General features: G+C 46.3%; 1 protein-coding gene across 6 annotated transcripts in view; it reads right to left on the bottom strand.

Annotated features, from left to right (window-relative positions):
- NOD1 (nucleotide binding oligomerization domain containing 1) overlaps positions 1-24,276 on the bottom strand; it is a 76,841-nt gene extending 52,565 nt beyond the window's left edge. For 4 of the 6 annotated variants that reach the window (XR_007132585.1, XR_007132586.1, XR_007132584.1 and 1 more), the window contains exon 1: positions 23,804-24,276. The gene's annotated coding sequence lies outside the window, so the exon portion shown is untranslated. The other 2 variants (XM_047763102.1, XM_047763103.1) reach the window with 2 other exon arrangements.

Here is a 24,276-nt window from a genome sequence, read left to right as displayed (position 1 = left end):
ACCAGGACCTACCAGGAAAGATCTACTACAAATAAAGATATAAAGAAGGAAGCCCACCCATGGCAAGACAGGTAGGAGAGGCAGAGTTGCAATATAGTCAAATCCCATACCCCTGGGTAGGCAATCCACAAATAGAGTAATAACGACCACACGGATTCTCCCAAAGGAGTGAAAAGTTTGAGCCCCACATCAGGCTCCCCCAGCCTGGGGATCCTGTACCAGGAAGAAGAGCCCCCAGTATATTTGGGTTTGAAGGCTAACGGGGCTTACTTTGAGAGTCCCAGAGGGCTGGGGGAAATAGAGATTTCACTCTTAAAGGGCACATACAAAATCTAACATTCTCTGGAACCCAGGGCAGTAGCAGTGACTTGACAGGTGCCTGGGTCAAACTTGTCTACTGTTCCTCAAGTCTCTTCAAAAAGCACGAGGCAACTGCAGCTCACCCTCAGGACACAGACACTGGCAATAGTTATTTTGGGGGCGCTCTTTCTACCACATGGACACTGGTGCTAGCAAGCCTCATTTTGGAATCCTCTCTCTAGTGTATTAGTCCCAGGCGCCAGCCCCACCCTGGCTCAATGGTCTGTATGCACCAGGGCTGGACACCTCAGGCCAGCACAGCACCACCCACAGCAGGCAAGCTGCTTTAAGACATCTCTGAGGAGTTTCCACTGTGGCACAGTGGGTTAAGAATCCACCTGCAGCATCCAGGGTTACTGTGGAGGTATGGGTTTGCTCCTCAGCCCAGAGCAGTGGGTTAAAGGATGAAGCTTTTCCACAGCTGCAGTGTAGGTCCCAGATGCAGCTCAGATTCAATCCCTGGCTCCAAAACTCTCATTCTGTGGGTGTGGCCATAAAAAAGAGACATCCCTGAGCCCATAGCTCCCACTGGACACAGCCCTTCTCACCAGAAAGCCCAGGACCCAGCCCCATGCACCAGTGTATAGGCCCAAGACTGCCAGGGATATCCAGCCAAAGACCCTGGGACCCAGTTCCACCCAGCAGGGGCAGGGACCAACCCCAGAATTTCTGGGTCCCCTGCACTGCCTACCAGCAAGCCTTCTCTAGATTCCAGCCTGCTCCCTCTCCCAGTAGGCAAATACCAGCTCCAATAAAACCTCAGGTCCACAGTCTACAGATCTTGCCCACTTACTAGCAGACTATATCCTGCCCTGGGACTGGCTGGGTCCCGCAACCTGGCTCCAGGACAAAATTCTGCCTACCAGTAGGCTAGCACTAGCTCCAGGACCTGCCTTCACCCTGCAGTGGGCAGGCAACAGCCCCTGGAGTCTCCTGAACCCTGATTTCACCCACAAGCAAACCTGCACTAGTTCCTGGACCCTGTGGCATTCACAGACAGCTGCCTCATGACCTGATCCCCACAACCACAGCCTCCACACAAGGTAGGAGCTGGCAACCAAACAAATGGGGGGCCAACCAAGCCTACTAAACAGCCCATATAGTGAGCCTACCACAACAGAAAGACTCACACAGCCCATATGGGGGAAACCCTAGAGCATATTGCTCTGGTAATAAAAGGAGAGTATGCTGCTGGGATGCATAGGACATCTACAAAAGGCCACTTCAAGATTGGGAAACATCACCAACCTACCAGACATATACAAATAAAAACAGAAAGTTAGGCAAAATGAGGCAACAGAGGGACACATTCCAAATGAAGGAATTAAAAAAAAAAAAACCACTGAAAAAAAACTAATGAAGTTGGGATAGGCAATCAACCTGAGAAAGAGTTCAAGGTAGTGATCATAAGGATGAATCAAGGACTCAGAAGGATGGATACACAGAGGAAGAATTTCTAAGTTTTAAACAAGAATAGAAGTTTTAAACAAAGAGTTAGAAAATATAAAGAACAATGAAACAGAGATGAAGAATGCAATAACTAAAATGAAAAATATGCTAGAAGGAATCAACAATAGACTAAATGACACAAAGGAATGGATCAATGAGCTGGAAGACAGAGTAGTGGAAATCACTGATGCTGAACAGGGAAAAAAAATGGGGAAAAGAAAAAGAAATGAGGACAGTTTAAAAGACCTCTGGGACAACATCAAACACACTAATATGCATGACAGAGGTCACAGAAGGAGAAGAGAGAGAGAGAGAGAGAGAAGGACTGATAATATAATTGAAGTTACAATATTGAAAACTTCCCTAACCTGAGAAGGGAAATAGATGCCCAATTTCTGAAAGCACAAAGAGTCCTGTTCAGGATTAATCCAAAGGGGACCACACCAAGACACACTGTAATTAAAATGGCAAAAATTAAGTATTAAGAAAATATTAAAAGCAGCAAGGGAAAAGAAACATATTATGTACAAGGGAAGTACCATAAGGCTATCAGCTAACTTTTCAGCAGAAACTGCAGGCCAGAAGGGAGTAACACAATGTATTTAAAGTGATGAAAGGGAAAAAACCTACAAGCAAGAATACTCTACCCAGTAAGGCTCTCATTCAGATTTGATGGAGAGATCAAAAGCTTTTCAGACATGGAAAAGCTAAAAGAATTCAGTGTCACCAAACCATCTTTACAAGAAATGTTAAAGGAACTTCTCTAAGCAAAGAAGAAAATGACACAATGGAAAACATAAATATCACAAAAGGAAAAAGTTCCATCAAGGCGAATGTACAGCAAAGGTAGGAAATCATCCACACACAAAGCTAGTAAGAAGGTTAAAAGACAAAAGCAGTAAAGTTATTTGTACCCACAAAAAAAGCAGTTAAGGGATACACAAAACAATTACAGGTAAAATATAATATCAAAAATAGGAATTGTGAAGGGAGAAGTGTACAAATGCAGGGTTGTTAAAATGCATTTGAAATTAAGGGATAAGCAACTTAAAACAATCATACACCCATACACACATATACATACATACATGTGTGTATATATATACTTAGATTGCTATATATAAACCTCATGGTAACCACAAACCAAAATTTAGACACACACAGGGGAATCTAAACATAATACGAACAATAGTCATCAAATCACAAGAGTATTAAAAAAGGAAAAAAGGCCTATAAAACACCAAAACAATTAACAAAATGGCAATAATTCAATAATTACTTTAAATGTAAATGGACTAAATGCTCCAATCAAAAGACATAGAATGGCTGAATGGATACAGGAACAAGACCCTATATATATACTGCCAAAAAGAGACCCAATTCAGATCTAAAGACACACAGAAGCTGAAAATGAGGGTGGGAAAAAAGGTGTTCCATGTAAATGAAAATCATAAGAAAGTCAGGATAGTAATAGTTATGTCATAAAATATAGACTTTAAAATAAAGACTGTTATAAGAGAAAAGGGACTTACATAATGATCAAGGGATCAATCCAAGAAGATATTACAATTGTAAATATATATTAACCCAACATAGGAGCACCAAAGCAAATATTAACAGACATAAAGGGATAAATTGACAGTAACACAAAAAATACGGGACTTTAACACCCCATTTACACCAATGGACAGATTATCCAGACAAAATCAGTAAGGAAGGAAATACTGGCTTTAAATGACACATGAGACCAGATGGACTTAACAGGTATATGTAGAACTTTCCATCCAAAAGCAAGAGAATACACATTCTTTAGGATGACATCATCTAGGATAGATCACATACTAGGCCACAAAACAAGCTTCAGTAAATTTAAGAAAACTGAACACATATCAAGCATCTGTTTCCACCACAACACCTATGAACTTAGAAATCAATGATAAGGAATGAAATTGAAAAAACAAAAACATGTTGAGGCTAAACAATATGCTATTAAACAACCAATGGAACTGAGGAAATCAAAGAGGAAATTAAAAAGTACCTGGAGACAAAATAAAATGAATACACAATGATCCAAAATCTGTGGGATGCAGCAAAAGTAGTTCTAAGAGGGAAGTTTATAGCAATACAAGCTTACCCGAAATAAGAAAAATCTCAAACAACCCAAATTTACACCTAAAAGAACTATAAAAAGAAGAAGAGAACCCAAAGTGAGTAGAAGGACAGAAATCATAAAGAGCAGAAATAGATGAAGTAGAGGCCAAAAGAAAAATAGAAAAGATCAATAAATCTTAGAGCTAGTTCTTTGAAAAGATAAACAAACTGATAAATTTTTAGCTGGACTCATCAAGAAAAAGAGGGACCAAATCAATAAAATCAGAAATGAAAGAAGTTACAACAGACATGACAGAAATAAAAAGGATCATAAGGGACTACTATGAACGAATATATGCCAATAAAATGGACAGCCTAGAAGAAATGGGCAAATTCCTTAGAAATGTAAAATCTCCTAATAGTGAACCAGAAAGAAATAGAAAATATGAACAGACCAATTACCAGTAAAAAATTGTATCAGTAATTTTAAAAATTCCCAATAAACAAAAGTTTAGGACCAGATAGCTACATAGGTGAGTTCTACCAAACATTTAGAGGAGAGTTAACATCTATTCTCAAACTTCCAAAAATCTGCAGAGGAAGGAACTCTTATGAACTCATCCTACAAGTCCAGCATCACTCTGATAGCAAAACCAAACAAAGATATCACAAAATAAGAAAGTTACAGGCCAGTATCACTGATGAACATAGATACAAAATTCTTCAACAAAACCACAAAGAGATAGCACTTCACACCTGTCGGAATGGCTATCATCAAAAAGAACACAAACAACAAATGTTGGTGGGGATGTGGAAAAAGGGAACCCTCACACCTTGTTGGTGGGAATGTAAATTTGTGCAGCTGCTATGAAAACCAGTAAGGAGGTTTCTCTGAGAACTAAAAATGGAACTACTTTATCAACCCAGCAGTTCCATTCCTGGATATTTATTTGAAAAAAAGAAAACACTAGGAGTTCCCGTCGTGGCTCAGTGGTTAACGAATCCGACTAGGAACCATGAGGTTGCGGGTTCGGTCCCTGCCCTTGCTCAGTGGGTTAAAGATCCGACATTGCCATGAGCTGTGGTGTAGGTTGCAGACGCCGCTTGGATCCTGCGTTGCTGTGGCTCTGGCGTAGGCTGGCAGCTGCAGCTCTGATTCGACCCCTAGCCTGGGAACCTCCATATGCCGCAGGAGCAGCCCAAAGAAATAGCAAAAAAAAAAAAGAAAAGAAAAGAAAAACACTAATTTGAAAAGATACATGCGCCCCAATGCTCATAGCAGCATTATTTACAATTACCAAGATATGAAAGCAACCTATGTAACCTTCAACAGATGAATGGATAAAGATATGGTATATGCATATATATACACACACACACACATATATATACACATATATATAATGTTATATACCTGTAAAATGAATGAAATTTTGCCATTTGCAACAACACAGATGGACTAATTGCTGAGTGAAATAAGTCAGCGAGAAAGACAAATACTGTATGGTATAACTTATACTTGGAATCTAAAAAATAAAACTAATTAGTGAATATAACAAAAATGAAGCAGACTCACAGGTGGAGAGAACAAACTAGTGGTTACCAGTGGGGAGAGGAAAGAGAGGAGGGGTAAGAGAAGGGCAGAGGATTAAAAGATACAAACTACTACGTGTAGAATAAATAAGCTACAGGTATATAGAGTGCAAAAACATGGAATAGGGCCAATATTTTAAAATAAGTATAAATGCAATATAAACTTTAAATTTTTCAACCACTATATTGTACACCTAAATTTACATAATATTGTACATCAACGATACCTCAATTAGAAAGAAACGTGAACAGTAACAACACAAAAAGATAAAAGGGAGTAAATGCAGTTAAAGTGTTCTAAGGTCAAAGCATTTTCTGGTAATAGGCAAAAGTATCACTTTATCTTAGACAGTAATGATTCAAGGATCCAAGTTTTAATCTCTAAAATGACTGTTAAGAGGCAAAAGAAGACAAAAGAAGGGGGAAGTATAATAATGTATTTCGTTCTAAAGGAAAGCAGAGAGAGAAGCAAAAGGAATGCAGAAGGGGTGAGACTAATAACAACCAGACAGCATATACAAATCTAAATATATTGATAATTCAGTTAAATTAAATGGACTAAATACACCAATTATACAGCAGAGATTGGCAGACTTGAGAGAAAAAAAACTATATGCTGCTAAAAGTGTACCCCTTGAAGTAAAATGACAGGGCTTCATTCATTCATTTATTCATTCCCCCAAGTTGGAAAAGATACACAGCTATCCACTAGCAAAAGAGGGCTGGCAGAGCCATATTAAAATTAAAGTAAAATTTAAGAGGAGTGTTAATAGAGGTAGAGAAATATTTCATAATGATAAAATGATTACTTCTAAAAGATGTTACGGAGTCTTTAATTTTTTTAAGTATGCATTTATTATTTATTTATTTATTTTGCTTTTTTAGGGCCGCACCTGCATCATACAGAGATTCCCAGGCTAGGGGTAGAATCGGAGCCACAGCTGCCAGCCTACGGCCACAGCTCACGGCAATGCCAGATCCTTAACCCACTGAGCAAGGCCAGGGATTAAACCCACAACCTCATGGTTCCTAGTTGGATTTGTTTCCTCTGCACTACGATAGGGACTCCCAGAATCTTTAATTTTTATGCACATAATAACATATTTTCTAAGTCTATAAAGCAAAAAATAACAACATAAAAAGGAACACACAAATCCACTTTCACAGTGGGGGACTTTAATTCATTTCTCTGAATAACTGAAAGAATACATGAACAAAAGAAACAGTAAAAATACATAGAATCTGAACAAAATGATATCTTCACTGATACCTATAGAACACTGCAGCCAACAGCAAATGAATGCCCAGCACTTAGAGTGCATGGAGTGTTTGCCAAAGCTGACCAATGCTGGACCATAAAACAAATTCTTAATAAATTGTAAAAAAACCGAAATCATTCAGAATGAGTTCTCTGACCACAGTGGAATAAGGCTAGAAATAAATTTTTTGTTCTGTTTTGTTTTTGCTTGTTAGGGCTGTACCCGCAGCATATGGAGGTTCCCAGGCTAGGGGTCGAATCGGAGCTACAGCTGCCAGCCTACACCACAGCCACAGCAACGCGGGATCTGAGCTGTGTCTGTGACCTACACCACAGCTCACAGCAACGCTGGATCCTTAACCCACTGAGAGAGGCCAGGGATCAAACCCACACCCTCATGGGTCCTAGTCGGGTCCGTTAACCACTGAGCCACAAAGGGAACTCCCTAAAACTAAAAATACCTAGAAAATCCCCACTCCCATAGGTCAAAGAAAGAGGTAAAAGTGGAAATTAGAAAATATTTTGAATTGCATAATAATGAAAGTCTACCCATTGAAATTTGTGGGATACAATTTAAAAAGTCATAGAAATATGTGGCCTTATACACATACATTAGAAAAGAAAAATGCCACTGTATTGTGCTTGGAATTTATTATTAAAACCATGGATATTTACTCTTGTTCATATTCTTTGAAAAGCTTTTTAAAAATACATGAAGTTTCATCACATGGATGGTATTCTAACTTGTTCAAGAAATTTCTTGTGCACATTTATGTATATATACATTATACATAAATGGCCATGTATAGCCAGGTACACTAAGCAGAAAAATCCCAAGGAAATCCACCAAAACATTAGTTGTGATTATTTCTGCGTGATGAGATTACAGATGACTTATTACTTAGAGGTGCAGGTGGCATATTCCAAATTATCTTTGATAGGGAGTCTCTTTTTTTCTTTTTTAATAAGAGAAAAATATTTTAGCCCACCCCAAACCGTAACTGTGATGCTTGGGTTTAATGGTCGGGAACAGCACTGCTGACATTTAACTGGTGTTTGAGTTTGCTGCCGAAGAGCCCTGTTGACAAGTTCCGTATCCTAGTAGCGTCTCTCTTTAGAACAGCAAGTAGATGAGGACACAGCCCATGGCCAACGAAGGTCCCCGTGTTTTCTGGCTGGCACCCTACTCTCCTTGCTGGCCAGGCACCAGGGAAAGCGAGAGGCGGAGGTGGGGTCTGGAGTAGCGGAGAGCCGCAATCTTCCAGGGGAGGGCGCCTGCGAGGCCAGTGGTACTGCCCTCCCCAGCTGAAGAGGGGATGGTGACGGTGAGGGGGCCCTCCTGGAGAAAGAGGACTGGGGGTGGATTCATTCCCTCGTTTTCACTCATCATGTATTTATGGGAGCATAAAGGACATATATGTGAGTTAAGTCAACTACCCTGCCCTCAGGGGGCTTACAGATAAGACAGGGGAACCCACAGAAGCCCACCGGACCACCAAATGCCCAGTTAACAAGCTAACAGCAGGGAAGGAAGAGGCTGCGGGGGGGCAGAAAACAAAGCAAAGACGTGTGAATGGGGTGAACTGGGAATCCCAGGAGAGAGGGTGGGCCGCGTCAGCCACGGGTTGGGGCAGGGCAAGAGAGGCCGGAGCTTAGAGGACACTTGTGGCTGGGCTGCTGTCAGAATGCACAGCATGAGGTCACAGGACACTTCAAAGGATTCCCTTAGAAAAGAGCCCCGCTTTGGGAGAACAGCCAGGAACTCAGGGGCAGAGACTAACTTCTATCCCTGTTTCTGTCCTGGAGTCACAGGGAGGCTCCAGAGAAAAAGAGACGCACACACAGACACACACACACGCGGTTTCACTTGCTAAAAAGGGGTTTATCCCAGGCCTGCTACTTTCTGCCCTTTCTACTCGCTCAGGATATTTCATTATTTCCAGAAAGGAAATGTGCACTTTTTGTAACTGGGATGCTAAGGTCCGAAGCACCTTATAAAGATGCTCTCCCTCTCCACTGAAGTTCCATTCTTTGTTTTAATAACGTTCTCTAAGTATAAAAGCAATACCTGCTTACTATGGAAAATTTGGAAATGCAAAAAAAAAAAAAAGAAAAAAAAAAGAAAAGTTTGGAGAAAAAAAGTCATCCATCACTTACTGGTAAAATTTGGGAGTATTCCTTTTCTGTTTTTCTCTATATGCAGTTTTGCCTCTACTGATCTTTTCCCATATTTGGTACCACACTGTATACACTTGCACCTCTCCCCTTCTCTCGTGTTCCTTTGAAACGGTCAAGGCCCTCTTTTGAGCTGTAGAAGCTGGTTTCTGATAGAAGCTTTGCTTTCCCTGGTTTTTATTTTATAAAGAAGAGTAAGAACCACCGGCCACTCTGTGCTGTTTCAAGGCCCCGTACCTGAGAAATTCCAGGTGCCAACTAGAGGGTTCAAACTGACACCAGATGGCAAACCCCTTCCCTGGCCCGGCCTGGCCTGAACTGTCAGGGCAAATCAGGTCCACATGCCCTGAAGCCCCCACCAGCTGCCAGCCATACGAACACACGCCATCCATCATGGACAGGCCTGAGGAAGGGCTGGGGTATGGGGGCAGCGGAGAGGGGTGCTGCGCAGACTCTGGGATGCTGCAGCCTCGCACATCCTTCTCCAGAAACCCAGCGTGTCAAGCCTGTGCTGCACGGGGCACTGACTGATCACTAACACTGAGCAAGCACCTCACTAGGGGCCCAGCATCCATCCAACGCTTCCTACTCCCTGCAGCAAGCTGGGTATCACCAGGCTTCCAGGTGGTCTCTGGAGCCGGCGGGCTGAGTTCAGATGTGATCCACGGCCCCTCAGCACGTGCGCCAGCCATCCTCCCGGTGGTGCCTCGGTTTCCTCCAATCTACCTCCAGGTCTTGCTGCAGGATTGAGGCCATGTTCACCAAGTGCCTAGACCAGGGCTGGCCTACAGTAAATATGCAGCCATTATCACCTCGTTTAATCTTTGCCGTTATCTCACTCAAACCTCAGAACAGCCCTAGGTGGCAGAGGTCACTGTCACCACTGATTGACAATGAGGAAACGGAGGCACCCGCGGGGAAGCAGCTGCCACCCTCACAGAGGTTATGATGTGGCAGGGCAGGTGGACACAGAACAAGGGACAAGAAGCATGACAGAAATGATCAGAGAGCCAAGGCCATCTGTAGCTCTCCCAAATCCTTCCTTGGTCCCTCTGACGCCCCCTGAAATGGAAGGTGACAGAGAGAAGTGGCAAGAGCCTCTTAGGGAATTTGGATCTGAGACACCCAGAGATTCACTGAGCCCCGAGAACTCACAGCCCACAGCCACCCAGGTGGGCCACCCCACCCCGTGCATCCTTAAAATAAACGCCAGTGTTCCCTGAAGATACTGGCAAACACGTCCATTCAGCTTCATTCTATGCAAAACCATCCAGCAGAGCCTGAGTGCAGAGGTCAACCTGCCCACGGTGTGAATACAAATGCTGACTCCCAGGATGAACAGACAGTGTAGCCTCCGTTCCAACCGATGGGGCTGTGGATGCTAAGTTGAGAATAGAAACCTCGAGAAAATCACTTCCCAACATCCACACCGGCCTCACGATTGCCCTGTGGAAGATGCTAACAGAGAAGAGTTTTTTTAAACAATGACCTCCATGCAGTCAAGCCGATCTCCAAGTGTTTCTGCTGCCCTCCCGACACTGTGTCTGCCTATAGGCTAGAAACATACAAACAGAGGCAAAACCAAGGCCAGCGTTGCTGGCATCCTTGTGCTGTGGGATCTAACCCAGGACCATCAGCCTGTGCTCTCATCCTGACTGCTCCCTCCCCGAGCTCTGGTCATCTGTGGAAATCTGAGTCCCCAAATGGGCTTCTGTTTTCCGGAACCTTGGAGGCCACAGGTAAAGGTCAATGATTTTATGTATACAGAAAGGACTAGCTTCTGCAGCATGACTTCACCAACCACAGGACAGTTTTCACAGACTTTCCCAGCCCTTCCTTGACAAATCACACTGGGAGAGAAAGTGTGCTACAAATAGTTCGGATTCTCCTCCCAGCTATCAGGCAGGATGATACATCCCTATCCACCTGAAGGTACATGCTTTGACTCATTACATGTGAGCAGAAGTGGAACGAGTTACTACAGGCAGGAACTTACGGCGTCTGTGCCTAATGTGTCTCTTCCTTTCATCCGACACTAGGACCAACAACATCCCAGCTGGTGGCTGCTCCAGCCACCTGGCCCACAAGTAACAACAGTCAGGAGAGCCTCCTGCTAACTTGTGACAGGCACAGAGTGTGAGCAAGAAATAAACCTTTGTTGTTTGAGCCTCCAAGATTTTGGACTTATCTGTCACTGCAGCACACCCTAGCCCAGCCTGACGGATACTGTAATTTGGGACAAGAAAAGCATTTAGCACATTGAGAAACGGAGGCCAGAGAGGGTGACATGAGCCGTCAAAGGCCAGACAGCTGGTTGGAGGCAGAGCAGGAGGCCCAAGATGCTCAGCACAGCCCTCTCCCTGCCTTCACGTAACAGCAGGTTTTATAGGACAGAGACTCATGACACTAAAAGACCACTTGCAAGAAAGATAAAGCCACTACAGCTTTTTCTTCAGATACTGTAAAACTGGCTGTAGAATTAAGAGTTAAAATTAAGCATCATTTCCGGCCTTAGAAGTAATCTACACAAGAGAAAACTAGTTTATTAAAAGGGGGGAGGGGCGCAGGAGTAAGCCACACATTCTCTTCATCTGCACTGAGGTGGCTGCCTCTTCCTGGTTTGGTCCAGGATCCTGTCACCTCACTCCACCCAGCTACTCGTCCCACATCCCAACCTCAGCCTTCTCAGCTCAGCCTCAACCACCACTTCTGTCAGAATCCTCAGGTAGGGCCAAAAGAGCTAAGCACACATGATCAGCAGTGACAAAGAATGCAGGGGAGCACTATGGACTGACAGAAAGTTCTTCAGGAGTTCCCGTCGTGGCGCAGTGGTTAACGAATCCGACTAGGAACCATGAGGTTGCGGGTTCGGTCCCTGCCCTTGCTCAGTGGGTTAACGATCCGGCATTGCCATGAGCTGTGGTGTAGGTAGCAGACGCGGCTCGGATCCTGCGTTGCTGTGGCTCTGGTGTAGGCTGGCAGCTACTGCTCTGATTCGACCGCGAACCTGGGAACCTCCATGTGCCGCTGGAGCGGCCCAAGAAATGGCAAAAAGACAAAAAAAAGAAAAAAAAAAGAAAGTTCTTCAAGACATATTGTCATCTGAAAAACATGGAAGCTGCAGAAAGTATAACATATGTAACTTGCCCACATCATGTCTCTTACAGACTTGCACACCACCATACATAGCAGACATCTATAAGCATAAATGCAAATAAAAATATCTGGAAGAAGATATGCTTTATGAGAAGAGAGATTACTTCTGGACAGGGAAGGACAGGCACCAGAATTAGTACAGTACTTTTCTTCATAATAATATTTTTATAGGATAATATATACTTGCATAATTTAAAGTTATTATGATTATTGTCTTTTTAGGGCCACACCTGCAGCATATGGAAGTTCTCAGGCTAGCAGTCAAATGGGAGCTGTAGATGCTGGCCTATACCACAGTCACAGCAATGCCAGATCCCAGCAGCGTCTGCAACCTACACCACAGCTCACGGCAATGCCCGATCTTTAACCCACTGAGCAAGGCCAGAGATCAAATCTGCGTCCTCATGGATACTAGTTGGATTTGTTACTGCTGAGCCACAATGGGAACTCCTAAAGGTATTTTAGAGCCTGTTTGATTATTAGGGCATTTCAGGACACTTGAGACAGGTCACTGTAACATTCTCAGCAATCATCCTGTTTTAAGGAACTTTGACTTTCAACTTGGGAGCCCACCCTTCCAGGAAAAAAAAAGCTCAGTCCCCATTAAGCTAAATGACAATTCATTAAAACCAAACAAATTCAGATGGAAGGCTAAGACTCTCTGTGCACCCATCAATAAATGGGACACTCCTCCGTGCGTGGTGAAATATCGTAGTCAAACCAGTGGGTTCGTGGGTGGGAAGAGTTTTGTCTTCAATTTAGTAGGAGTCTGTCAACTCACATTATTGCCACCAAACCTGTTTGAAATAAGGATCTAAAGTAAAAAATCAAGCCCTACTAAAATAGAATAGAGCAAAAGAGTCAACAGAACTGACTTTCAAGCAGATTTTTTTAAACCTTAGGACTTCAAGCAATACCACACTGAGAAAATGCTCCATAATTACATGTCTCATTTCCTTTGTCTTCTATTTCATGTTGTGCAAGCCTCTGAACACGTTTTTAAAATAATATGGGCTCAACTGCCTTTTGTGTAACATTCTGATCCCGAGTGATGTTTTAATTTTGATGGATAAAGCCAAAGGTATTTCATACTTTCCACCCCATAACTCCTTCCCACCTAAACAGCTGTCGTTACCAAGGAAACCACTTTGGATTCTTTCTCTCTTTCTGCTAAAACCACATCCTATCACTGAAGTCGGCCCAGTAAACACATCTTTGGTAGAGACACATGTGCCATGTACATTCTGGGCTTCTAAAACATTCAGTCATAAACAAGGTCCTGCTGCATAGCACAGAAACTATATTCAACGTCTTATGATAAACATAATGGAAAAGAATATTTTTGAGGAGTTCCCATCGTGGTTTAGCGGTTAACGAATCCGACTAGGAACCATGAGGTTGCAGGTTTGATCCCTGGCCTTGCTCAGTGGGTTAAGGATCCGGTGTTGCCGTGAGCTGTGGTGTAGGTCGCAGATGCGGCTCAGATCCCGTGTTGCTGTGGCTGTGGTGTAGGCCGGTGGCTACAGCTCCGATTAGACCCCTAGCCTGGGAACTTCCATATGCCGTGGGTGAGGCCCTAGAAAAGACAAAAAAAAAAAAAGAATATTTTTGAAAGTAAACATATATATAGACATATATAAATAACAATCATTTTGCTGTACAGCAGAAATTAACCCAACATTGTAATAAATCAGCTATACCTCAATTAAATAAAACAATCTGTCTACCACAGTCCTGAACAATGGGAATTGATCACTGATATTTATTTATTGAATTCAGGTTTAAGATAAGGTAACATAAAGGCATCTTTCCCTGCCAACCTCAAATGGGTACCTGCCTCCCTCAGAAGTGACATTCCCCACAGTGCAAAATTCCACAAACACAGGCTGCCAACCTGCTCATAGACCCCAGGGTAATCTGGACACACATCCGTGAACACCGGTGACTATATCCAGATTCTCCTCGAGGAGAATGCTTCTCCCGGATTAAGGTTCATTTTGGTGAGCAGGGCCCACCCTCAGCGCGGGGATGAAGACACTTACACTGTGTCTGGTGACACAGGGGACGTGCACGGCCAGCCTCCACCATCCTTCAAGATTTCCAACAATGAGGTAGGTGGACTGACCCTTCCCATCAGCAACAGAACAGGAGGCTAAGACCAAGTACAGGGATTGTGTATTGTTTTTATACCATATTGACAGAACAGCACAGGAATCACACACACTGGGTCAATGCACACAGGGTCCTACTCTCCCTGCTGCATAAGCCACAAAAACAGCAGCTCAGTTACACTTCCAGCCTTCAGAAAGTAGATAAAGAATGGCTTGAGGGTTATTGGTTTTTTTTGTTTTTGTTTGCTTTTTAGGGCTGCACTCTCGGCATATGGAGGTTCCCAGGCTAGGGGTCAAATCAGAGCTACAGCTGCTGGCCTATGCCACAGACATAGCAATTCTGGATCCAAGCCATGTCTCCGACCTATACCACAGCTCACAGCAAGGCGGGATCCTTAACCCACTGAGCAAGGCCAGGGATCAAATCTACGTCCTCATGGATACTAGTTAAGTTCATTATTGCTAAGCCACAACGGGAACCCCAAGCCACCATTCTTTTATGGGTCTACTGGGACCCTTCTCTCATGGGTTTGGGAGTTTAGAAGGTTTATTCATTTTTCTTGTTTTGTTTCCAGTTTCTAAACCTGGAAAACAAGCCTGGTCCTATATGCCTCTGCTGTACCAGAAAATTACCACGAGCCCCCTCTGGGAGAAATTTAGCAGACTAGTAGGCTACAGTCATTATTGGAAGTTTTTTTAATATATTATTTTTATTATTTTTTGCTTTCTAGGGCTGCAGCCGCAGCATATGGAGGTTCCCAGGCTAGGGGTCGAATCGGAGCTGTAGCCGCCGACCTACACCAGAGCCACAGCAATACCGGATCCTTAACCCCAAGCGAGCCAGGGATCGAACCCACAACCTCATGGTTCCTAGTCAGATTTGTTTCAGCTGCACCATGAGGAGAAGCTTTAAAGCCCCATTCACATTCATTTACCTTAGGATCTGAAAGCACAGGATCCCTCTGAATTTCAAAGGAGATAGAAAAGTCAGTGTCTCTCAGTATCTTCTCTTTCTCTCCCCCCATTTCCCCTCCCCTCTCTTGCTTTCCAAAGTACCACCTGGTATGAATTCCAGACACAGACCCTGCCACCCTGCCCATGAAGGCAGGAATGCAGACACGGCTGACAGGAGTGCTGGGGGTGGGTGCTGATGGAATGCAGGCATCCCTTCACAGCTGCCTGGGTTCTGGGAACTCAAATGTCCAACTCCACGTCCCTCAGAGCCAAGCATCTCCTTCTGGTCAAGAAACCCTGTTCAGAGGGCGCTCAGAGCCAGCCCTCCCTTCTCTGCTCCAGCCGTGGACTTCCAGAATGGAACAGAATACCCTCCCACACCCCATTTTTTAGATGGGGAAACTGAGGCCCTAGGCAAGGCAGAGACTTGTCTGGATCAACCAGGACTAGAACCTAGGTCTCCAGACACTGAGGCAAATGCTCTTTTATTTATTTCTGGTTTGGCTGGCCCCATCCCCGCCCCCCAGCAGGGACTGGTATCTGTCAGACGGGAAAGCAAAGGGCAGCCCCCCCATTCTCCCCTCACTCCCCACTGAGAACCCCACTGTACTCTATCCCCACCTTCCTCACAGGACATGGTAGTTCACATTTTTCTTCTCCTAAACTTTTTTTAAAAGATCTTTTTAGGCATATGGAAGTTCCCAGGCTAGGGGTCTAATTGGAGCTACAGCTGCTGGCCACAGCTACAGCAATGTGGGATCCGAGCTGCACCTGCTTGCAGCAATGTGGGATCCTTAACCCACTGAGCAAGGCCAGAGATTAAACCACATCCTCATGCATACTAGGTTGGGTTCTTAACCCACTGAGCCACAACGGGAACTCCCTGCTATATTCTTTAATCACATCAATTGATGGTGGCAGTAAAGGGCCAAGACTCTAAAACCAGGCTACCTGGTTCCAATCTCTCAACTCCGTGTTTTCGACAAAGACACTGCCCTTCTGTGCTTCAATGTTCTTATCTAGAACATGCAGATAATAGCAGCACCTGCTTCATAGGCTCTGCGTGAGGACTCAGTGAGTTAATACATAGCTGGCATTCAGACAGCCCTGGTCACACTACAAGAACTTATCCTGATAAAGGGGAAGGTGGTAAGGCTGGGGCTTCTGTCTGGTTCATCTTTGAGGCCTTGCATCATTTGACTCTCAGGGGTGGTGCCCACCTGGTAAGTTCCTGTATCTCCAGCGCAGAGAGGATGCTAGATCACAGATGTTGAATGAATGAATCTAGCACAACACCCGGCTTATAACGGGTACTTCATTAATGCTTATTACATGAACATGTGGGTTTCCAGAATTCACCAGCTCACTTAGTCACTGGCCAAGCTTCCTAGCAGATAAATTCAGATATGTAGGCACCAGTATTTTCTCTTGTTGCAAGACTTTTCTATTAACTGCTGCCTTAAAAGGTTTAACCAAAGCTCAGCGCTCAATTTCCAGAGCACAGTCTACACCCTCTCTCTGCACCTGCTGCTTTGTGACAATGAATCCCCCACCGCCCCACCGCCTGACCCAGCCACCCAGGGCCTTAGAGGGCTGAAATACAATTGTTGATTGACATTTTCCTGGTATTATGCAGGCTTTGAAAAACAAAGTTCTGAAAAGGCCTGATTGGTATTCATCTGAGAGCCCAATGGATAAAATTATCTTTTCTTTCTTTTTAGGGCCGCACCTGTGGTACATAGAGGCTCCCAGGCTAGGGGTCAAATCGGAGCTGTAGCCACTGGCCTACACCATAGCCATGCGGGATCCGACCCGTGTCCGTGACCTATACCACAGCTCACGGCAACACCAGATCCTTAACCCACTGAGCGAGGCCAGGGATCCAACCTGCGTCCTCATGGAGACTAGTCAGATGCATTTCCGCTGAGCCACAACGGGAACTCCAATAAAATTATCTTGATAGAGAAAGCCGACAGAAGCCAACAGAGCCTTGAATTGGAAAGCCAGGTCTGGAACTGGCTAAGTGGGTGTAAGTGCTCACGCACAAGAAAGCGCACATGAAGGGGCAGGTCCAGAAGCCAGAGGACATCCGGAGGTGGCCTTTAGGACGGAACACGGAAAATGAATGGAGCTTCGCAAGTGAAAGGCACTTCCAAGAACAAAATAGGTTAGTCATCGCAGAGGCCTGAGCTGAAACTTGGCTTTGTACAAAATACACACTCAGCTGATGGTTGGCCAAAATGCTTAGCTGGAGATTTTTATTGACTGGGACACATGTCTCCCTCGAGCTCAGCCGGGCAGTAGCTGGGATGTGTGGGAGGTGACCCCGCAGGGCACTGAGAGACTGAGACGATGCCAAGCCCTTCTGAGAGGTGGCATGCCCTGGGCCCTGCCCGGTGGGGGCCTGTCCTAGGGAGCAGGCCCTGCCCACCAGCCAAGATACACTTGACCTGCTGCGGCCTCTCGCTGTGACCTCATGACAGCTTCATGAGAGTGAGAAAGGGGGTCATGCAGATACCCCAAGATGAGACGCTTTTTTGGTGATCGGAAAGCTCCAAATAAAGAATTTCTTTTTCCTACCACTCTGGTTTTTAAGTCTATGCAAACTCTCTGAGAGATGAACAGGGCGGGGAAAGCACCTCTTTCAGGGCTTTGGGGCTCTCCAGAGGGATAACAGTCTAGAAAGTAAAACTGCCCAAAGCCTCTTCCCTTGGCCGGGGGGGTGGGGGTGGGGTCCCAGCTTTTCTACCTGCAGGCTCTGACACTCGGACTCCCATGCTGCCAGCCTGTGCCCGCTCTTTGGGCCCTTTTGTTCCTGTTTCCAAGGAGCCAGGAAGGACTGGACCCCACCCAAATGCATCCACCGAGGCTCCTGCTGAAGAATGCTGGCGCCTCGCTGGCCCGCACTCGCATACACCATCTGCCCAGAAAACCACAGAGCACGTGCTGAGGGCGGGCAAACCAGGCTTCCAGCCCTGACGCTGCTATCTTTTCTCTGTTCTGAGCTTCGGTTCCTTCACTAGAAATCAAAAACCATAATTTGTCTCCAGAATTAAGACAGGGTTTAAGATGTTTAATAAGCAGGGGGCTGCTAGTGATTTTTTTCTTATAGATTACTGACCTTGGGGAAAGGCAGCACTGGGGAGCCTCCTGCTGCCCTTTGCAATAAATTTCCAAATGTGTCCCAGCCCAGGAGGCTCTGCTTGGCCTGAGTTGGTTGTTTTTTTTGTTTTGTTTTTTCCCTTTCCTTTTTAAAAATTATTTTTAAAAAATCTTGGAGTGTGGTTGCCTTACAATGTTGTATGAGGAGCTGGTTCATTCTTTAGGGCTCCTGCACCTTCCCCAAGGCGCCCTGTTCTTTCTTTCCTACCTCTCAGCCTTCAGAAATGCTGCTCCCTGCGGCTGGCATGCTGACCCCTTTTCAACCCCAATAATTAGTGGAAAAATGCTAATTCTTGGAGGGGCAAATCCGAGACTCCCCTAATCTTAGTACGGCTCTAATAATCTGTCTCAGGACATCCTGCTGTTTTCACTTAGAACACCTACTGCATTTAAAACTATGAATTTATTGGTTCCTCCAAACAGCCAGCAAATTGCACTTGGCCAGGCACTGGGCTCCTGGATTCATTCATTGCTGTATCCCCAAAACTTAGTAGATACCTGGCAGCAACAATGTCTGCTGATATTTGCTGAATTAATGTCAACACAGTGAAGCCCCAAAGAGTCAGGAGGAATCCAGAGCTACCAATAGCTTTCTAACGGCCTTCCACACCGGGCTGGGGACCTAGCAAAGCATTTCACACCCATGGGTGAGCCAGAAAAACAACTGCCAGCTCATGATCAGAAATGTTAAAGCATCCCCAGTTCACTCAGTGGAGAATTCCCTTTTCTAGGCTCTGAGTTCCCCTGGCCCACGCCTCTTGGAAGACCGCCAAAGCTCAAAAAGGAGCGAAAGCTCCTGGGGTGTAACAGAAAGGGGAGATGGGTAAGGAATTTTTTAAAGGGTTGTGTACTTGGAACAGGCCACTGCATTGTCGATGGGAAGTTATTTAAATACTATCAAGTCCCCCTGAGCTCCATCCTAGGCCCTGCCAGGCCTGGTTTCTGTTTTTTTCAAATACCCCACACACCTGTCTGGGTCAATGTTCTAGAATATGTTTAGAAACACAGAACGCCTGTGTGTTTTATTACATCCAGGCTAACAATCTTGTCCCACACTTGCCTAAAAATAAACATCATCCACTCTAATAACACCCGTCAATACCAGCATCACCCCTCTTCCAGTGGATGTTAGATCATCCAGTGTAAGCAGTGATTGAGGTTTAAAAGCTAGAAATTATTTTTTATGGGGGAGATCTCCCATGTTCACTCCACAAGCAGGCAGTTCTTTCGAAGCTGGGTCCTATACCCAGAAGCACAGCTCTAGAAAGAGCCCAAGCACATCTGTGCATCAATTCCTAGAGGCAGGCATGGGGGTGGGGAGGTGGGCAGGAGGGAGGGGCACTCACTGAGTCCCGTTCAGTGGTGCCCCAGACTGCTTCAAGCCCTGGGTGCAGCACTTCCTCTCTGCTGACCTAGGGCTATTTAATCTCATTGAGCCTCAGGAGTCCCACCTGTAAAATGGGAGAAATGATAACTACTATACAGCATTGCTGGAAAGATTCAATGAGCCCAAACCCAACACAAACCAAAAACCTAAAGCCCTCCGAGCAGGGTTGCACAGAGTCAGTCTATTAAGAGTTTGCCATCATTATGTAGGGTCAACCAGATCGGACACATCTTCATTCCATTTTATTTCATCAAAGCCTCAAGCCAATCCTTCCAGATGGATAGTCACCCCCTTTTTACAGATATAAAACCCGAGGCTCGTGAGGGTTAAGTAGCTCATTCGGAGCCGCTGCAGGGAGACAGCAAGGCCAGCACCTGCACCCAATCATCATCATCCTCACCATTTACCGGAAGCCAGGTGGTATGCTGCCCACTTTACAGCAACTAGCAAATACTACAACCACTCTGGAAGGAAAGAAGAATTTTAACTATTTTACATGTAGGAGGACACAGGGTTGGAAAGGGTAACTCTCTTGGCCAAGGTCACACTGTTAGTTAAGGAACAAGGCAGGGGCTTGATCCCAGTTCTGACACCAAAGCCCATTTCCTCCGTTTGAGCCCTGCCTGTGTTTGTTATAGATCGCATCCGCCGCTTGAAATCAACATGCCCGACTTCATATGAAACGTCCAACACTGGGCTTGCCAAGCGGAGCCCAGGGCTGGCCCCTCTCCAGGAAGGGGCCTGCTGTCCTGGGTTATCAGGAGTTGGGATATGCCCAAAGAAGAGCCAAGCTTTCCACCCTGTCCCCCTTCTGGAAAGTTCAGTTTGGGGTCACAGATAGCAATAGGGGAATGTGTTCAGCAGGGGAAGTTCTTAGTCATTAGACTTTTATCTTTTGGGAATTAGCACACAAATATTTTCTCATCTAAATCATCATCTGCTCCCAGCTTTTCTACCAGACGGGTTTTCCTTAGCAACAGGCAACAGCCCTCCCCAGCTACGTGCAACTCTGCAAATACCTACCAAGTCATTCCAACCTCTCAACTCTGTCCTGCTCCTAAGGTGTCCTGTGGAGATGATACAGAGAAGGGCCAAGATCAACAGCCTGACACAAAGATACAGTCGTGATGACTCTTCATGTTTTATTCAGCTATTACCTTACCACAACTTGGTGCTCATCTAGGGCTCAGTTTGCAGTGACCTGGGCCCTCAGGGTGACCTATCTGTTAGTCCTATGGAAAAGCATAAGGAAGAGGAAAATGACCACTCGGCAAAACAAGTCCCAAAGCAGGAGATGACTAGCCCTAAATGATTGTAATGAAGTGTCAAGCCAAAGTGCCACAGACCTGTCCTGGGGCACTGTGCCTGATCAGAAGGCCACGGCAAGGCCCCTTCGGAGTAAGAGCATGCCAGGCCTCGCTGGCTCTGCAGCTGCAGGGCTGGGTGGACGGCAAAGGGAGGAGGTTTGGTGATCAGCTTACCTTGGCCCACCCTGCCCCCATTCTCTGCCCACAGTTTGGTCTGTGGCAGTTTCTACATGAAACACAAGAAGAATTCAAGCCAGAAATTCTTGCTTTGACAAGCGTTCTACCTTTCTAAACTTTTTAAAAACCATCAATTAATTGAAATGCCAGTGACTGTTCGCCTCTTACTACAAAAGTCAAGTTCGGGAGTTCTCTTGTGGCAAACAGGGTTAAGGATCCCACGTTGTCACTTCAGTGGCTTGGGTTGTTCCCGTGGTGTGGGTTCAATCCCTGGCCTGGGAACCTCACATGCCTTAAGTGCAGCCAAAAAAACAAATAAAAAGAATAACAGGGCTACCAGAAATTTGCAAAATTCCTACAGCTGCTGTATGACAAGAATTCCACACAGTATAAACTTCACCTTTTTAAATTTTCATTTTTCCTTTAAGCTCCCAAAAGAATTGTAGGAGGAATGGGTAACTGGAACCTCAAGTCCTAGGTTTATGTCTTAGATATTGAAGAAATATTGACCTCTTTTCTTGGGATAAAAAGAGACAAGAATTTGATGGTCCCATTTAAGCAAGTCTCAGCCCTAGCCCTGTGAATACCCTTGATCTTTAAACCTCCATTCCATCACCATTTCTGGTACTTCTCATGTCTAATCTAAAATAAACAGCACTGCTCTTACTATCAAAGGGATCATCAGTGACACACAAAGTGGGACCAGGGCAGAGAGTCTGGCTGGGATACCCCCACTGACAACTGTAGGATGTTGAGTCCTCCCTTCCTCAAATTCCTGATTTCTTGGTCATCTGAGAAGGCCTGATTGTCCCTAGACCAAGAGTCAGTAGCAAAACAGGTACAACCGGGGCATGGCCTGAGGATGCTGCCAGCAGGAGAGTCACCTGTGTGTGCCTGATCAATGTGGAGACTCTGTAAACAGCCTCCCTTTGCTGGAGCGGGGGGAAGGGGGAGGCAGCTCATTTTTCGATGGATGTGGCAGTGGGGAAAGTCTTTGGATTAAGAACTACCTTCTTTTGTCAAGAAATTGATTCCTATCACATGGAGTAAAACTCTTACTCCAGAGCCATTAAGCAACCCTGAGGGGAGAAGCTGCTGGCCTGAGACTCCAGGCCACAAAGTACACAGGGGCCCAAAGCGGGAGGGAGCTACAGAGCCCTCCTGAGCAGGGCAGGGAAAGATCAGGGGAATGGAGTTTCAAGGGAGACCAGTTCTGGGCACTCTCCCTCCCCATGGCTGTACTGAACAACTGTTGGGCACCAATCACCCCCAGAGTGGCTGATCCCCGCCATTGATGAGGCAGCTACTATGTGCCAGCTGCCCTGCCAGGCCTTTGCTACATATTATCTCATTTAACAATATTAGCCTCAGGACAGAACTACTTATTTTTCACAAGAAAACAGGGTTTCAGAGAAGTCACATAGCATGGCCATGGTCACAATCACAGAAGTGACAGACTCTGAATGTGGACCCAGGGTTGATGGGCTCCAAAGCTTGAACTTATTTCTTCATTACAAAAAAGCACCAGCTACTCCTCTTAGGCACTTTAGAAGTCCTCTCTTCGCCTAGGCTGTTCTTTGCGTTGAAACACCCCCCCCCCCATCTGTCCCACATGTGCAGAAGTCTGTGCCTTATCCACTCTCCCCGCTTGCTTAGATGACAGCTCTCTGCCCCCCAGCATCCACATCCAGGGTGAGAACAGGGTGAATACTGGGCACTCCTCATACCCGAGGGGGTTACTGGCTATAGGAAATCTCAGGGGGCTTTTAAGAGGGACAAACCCCACCCTGTGGCAAACACACCTTGCTTCATCCTTAGCACAGAAAACCCAGAAGTTGTCAAGGCCATGGGTTTACTGGTTTTCCCCAACTTTGATTTTAAATGCTAACAATGAAGGCATTTCCAGGAAAGGAAGCAGAACTAAGAGGGCATCGTGATCTGGCAACCCTTCTGTGTTTCACAATGTGCCAAAAAAACCGTGTGCATGTCTGAGGCTGCATATCTATTTTGAAGGCACCATTCAGAGGCCCCTGCCAAGCCTCATCTCATTTCCTTTCTTTGAGTCTCAGGAAGCGGAGGGAAGTCCTCTGCCAGGCTCCCAGGATCACTCAGGACACTGGGAACAGCCGGATCTGTCTGCAGACTGGACTCCATCAAGGCCCCCCTACCTGCCTTGCCACTTTCCCTTGGCAGCCACCCTTTGGTCACTGGGGACCAACCCAGGCCAGGCGCACAGCGGAATCAGCCGGGAGTTTAATACAGAGGCCTGGGACCGGGCCTCGGAGCGCCCTCCCCCACCCCCCTCCACGCCGCCCCGGGATTCTGATGGATCCAGCCTGGGCATCTGAATGTTAACAGCGCCCCAGGTGATTCCAAGGTGCAGACAGGATTGAGAAGCCCTACCTGGACCATTTCCCTGACGCCGAAGTTCATCCCTCTGAACTTTGGTGGCATTCCGCAACCTCCCGGGTATTTCTGCCTTGCTCCACCTGGAGCTCATCCAGGGCAGCTTTGAATGCCGCCCGCTCGCAGGATGCCGCCTCCCTGCGCCTCCTCCCTTGCAGCGCCCGGTAATCCAGAAAACTTGTGCCCCGAGCGACCCGCCCCCGTCGTCGGGACTTACTTGGCCACGAGGTGTGCAGACCTCGCAGAAGCGGGAAGCCAGAGCGAGAGCCGGGTGCGCCGGGAGCACGCGGGCGGGCGGCGCAGCGCGGGGCTGCGCCAGGGGCTGGGGAGGCAGCCGCCGCAGCGCCGGCCGGAACGGGAACTGGCTCAACCGCAGCGACGGCCGCGCCCCTCTGGCCGCGCCCCGAGCCTCCTCCGCGTGCTGCGTGGAGGCCGAGACCCCGCCCGGGCGGGCGAGGCGAGATCAGCGGGACGGCCGTGGTCCCCCACCCGGAGCGGGAAGCGCGGAGAGGCCTCCTGCCGAAGTGACCACGGGCAGCCGGGAGGGGCGGCCCCCGCGCCCGCAGGGAGGCCAGGCCACCGCGCAGGGCCGAGCGGCCAGGCCTGAGAGCTCGCCCAGGAGTGACACATTGGGAACGGAGGGCGCCAGCTCGGTAACGGCGGCCGCAAGCCCAGGCCCGTCCTCCTAAA

The sequence above is a fragment of the Phacochoerus africanus genome, chromosome 16 (genome assembly GCF_016906955.1).
Source record: "Phacochoerus africanus isolate WHEZ1 chromosome 16, ROS_Pafr_v1, whole genome shotgun sequence".
In the NCBI taxonomy this organism is placed as follows: Eukaryota; Metazoa; Chordata; class Mammalia; order Artiodactyla; family Suidae; genus Phacochoerus; species Phacochoerus africanus.
This window is presented reverse-complemented; position numbering and strand designations above follow the sequence as displayed.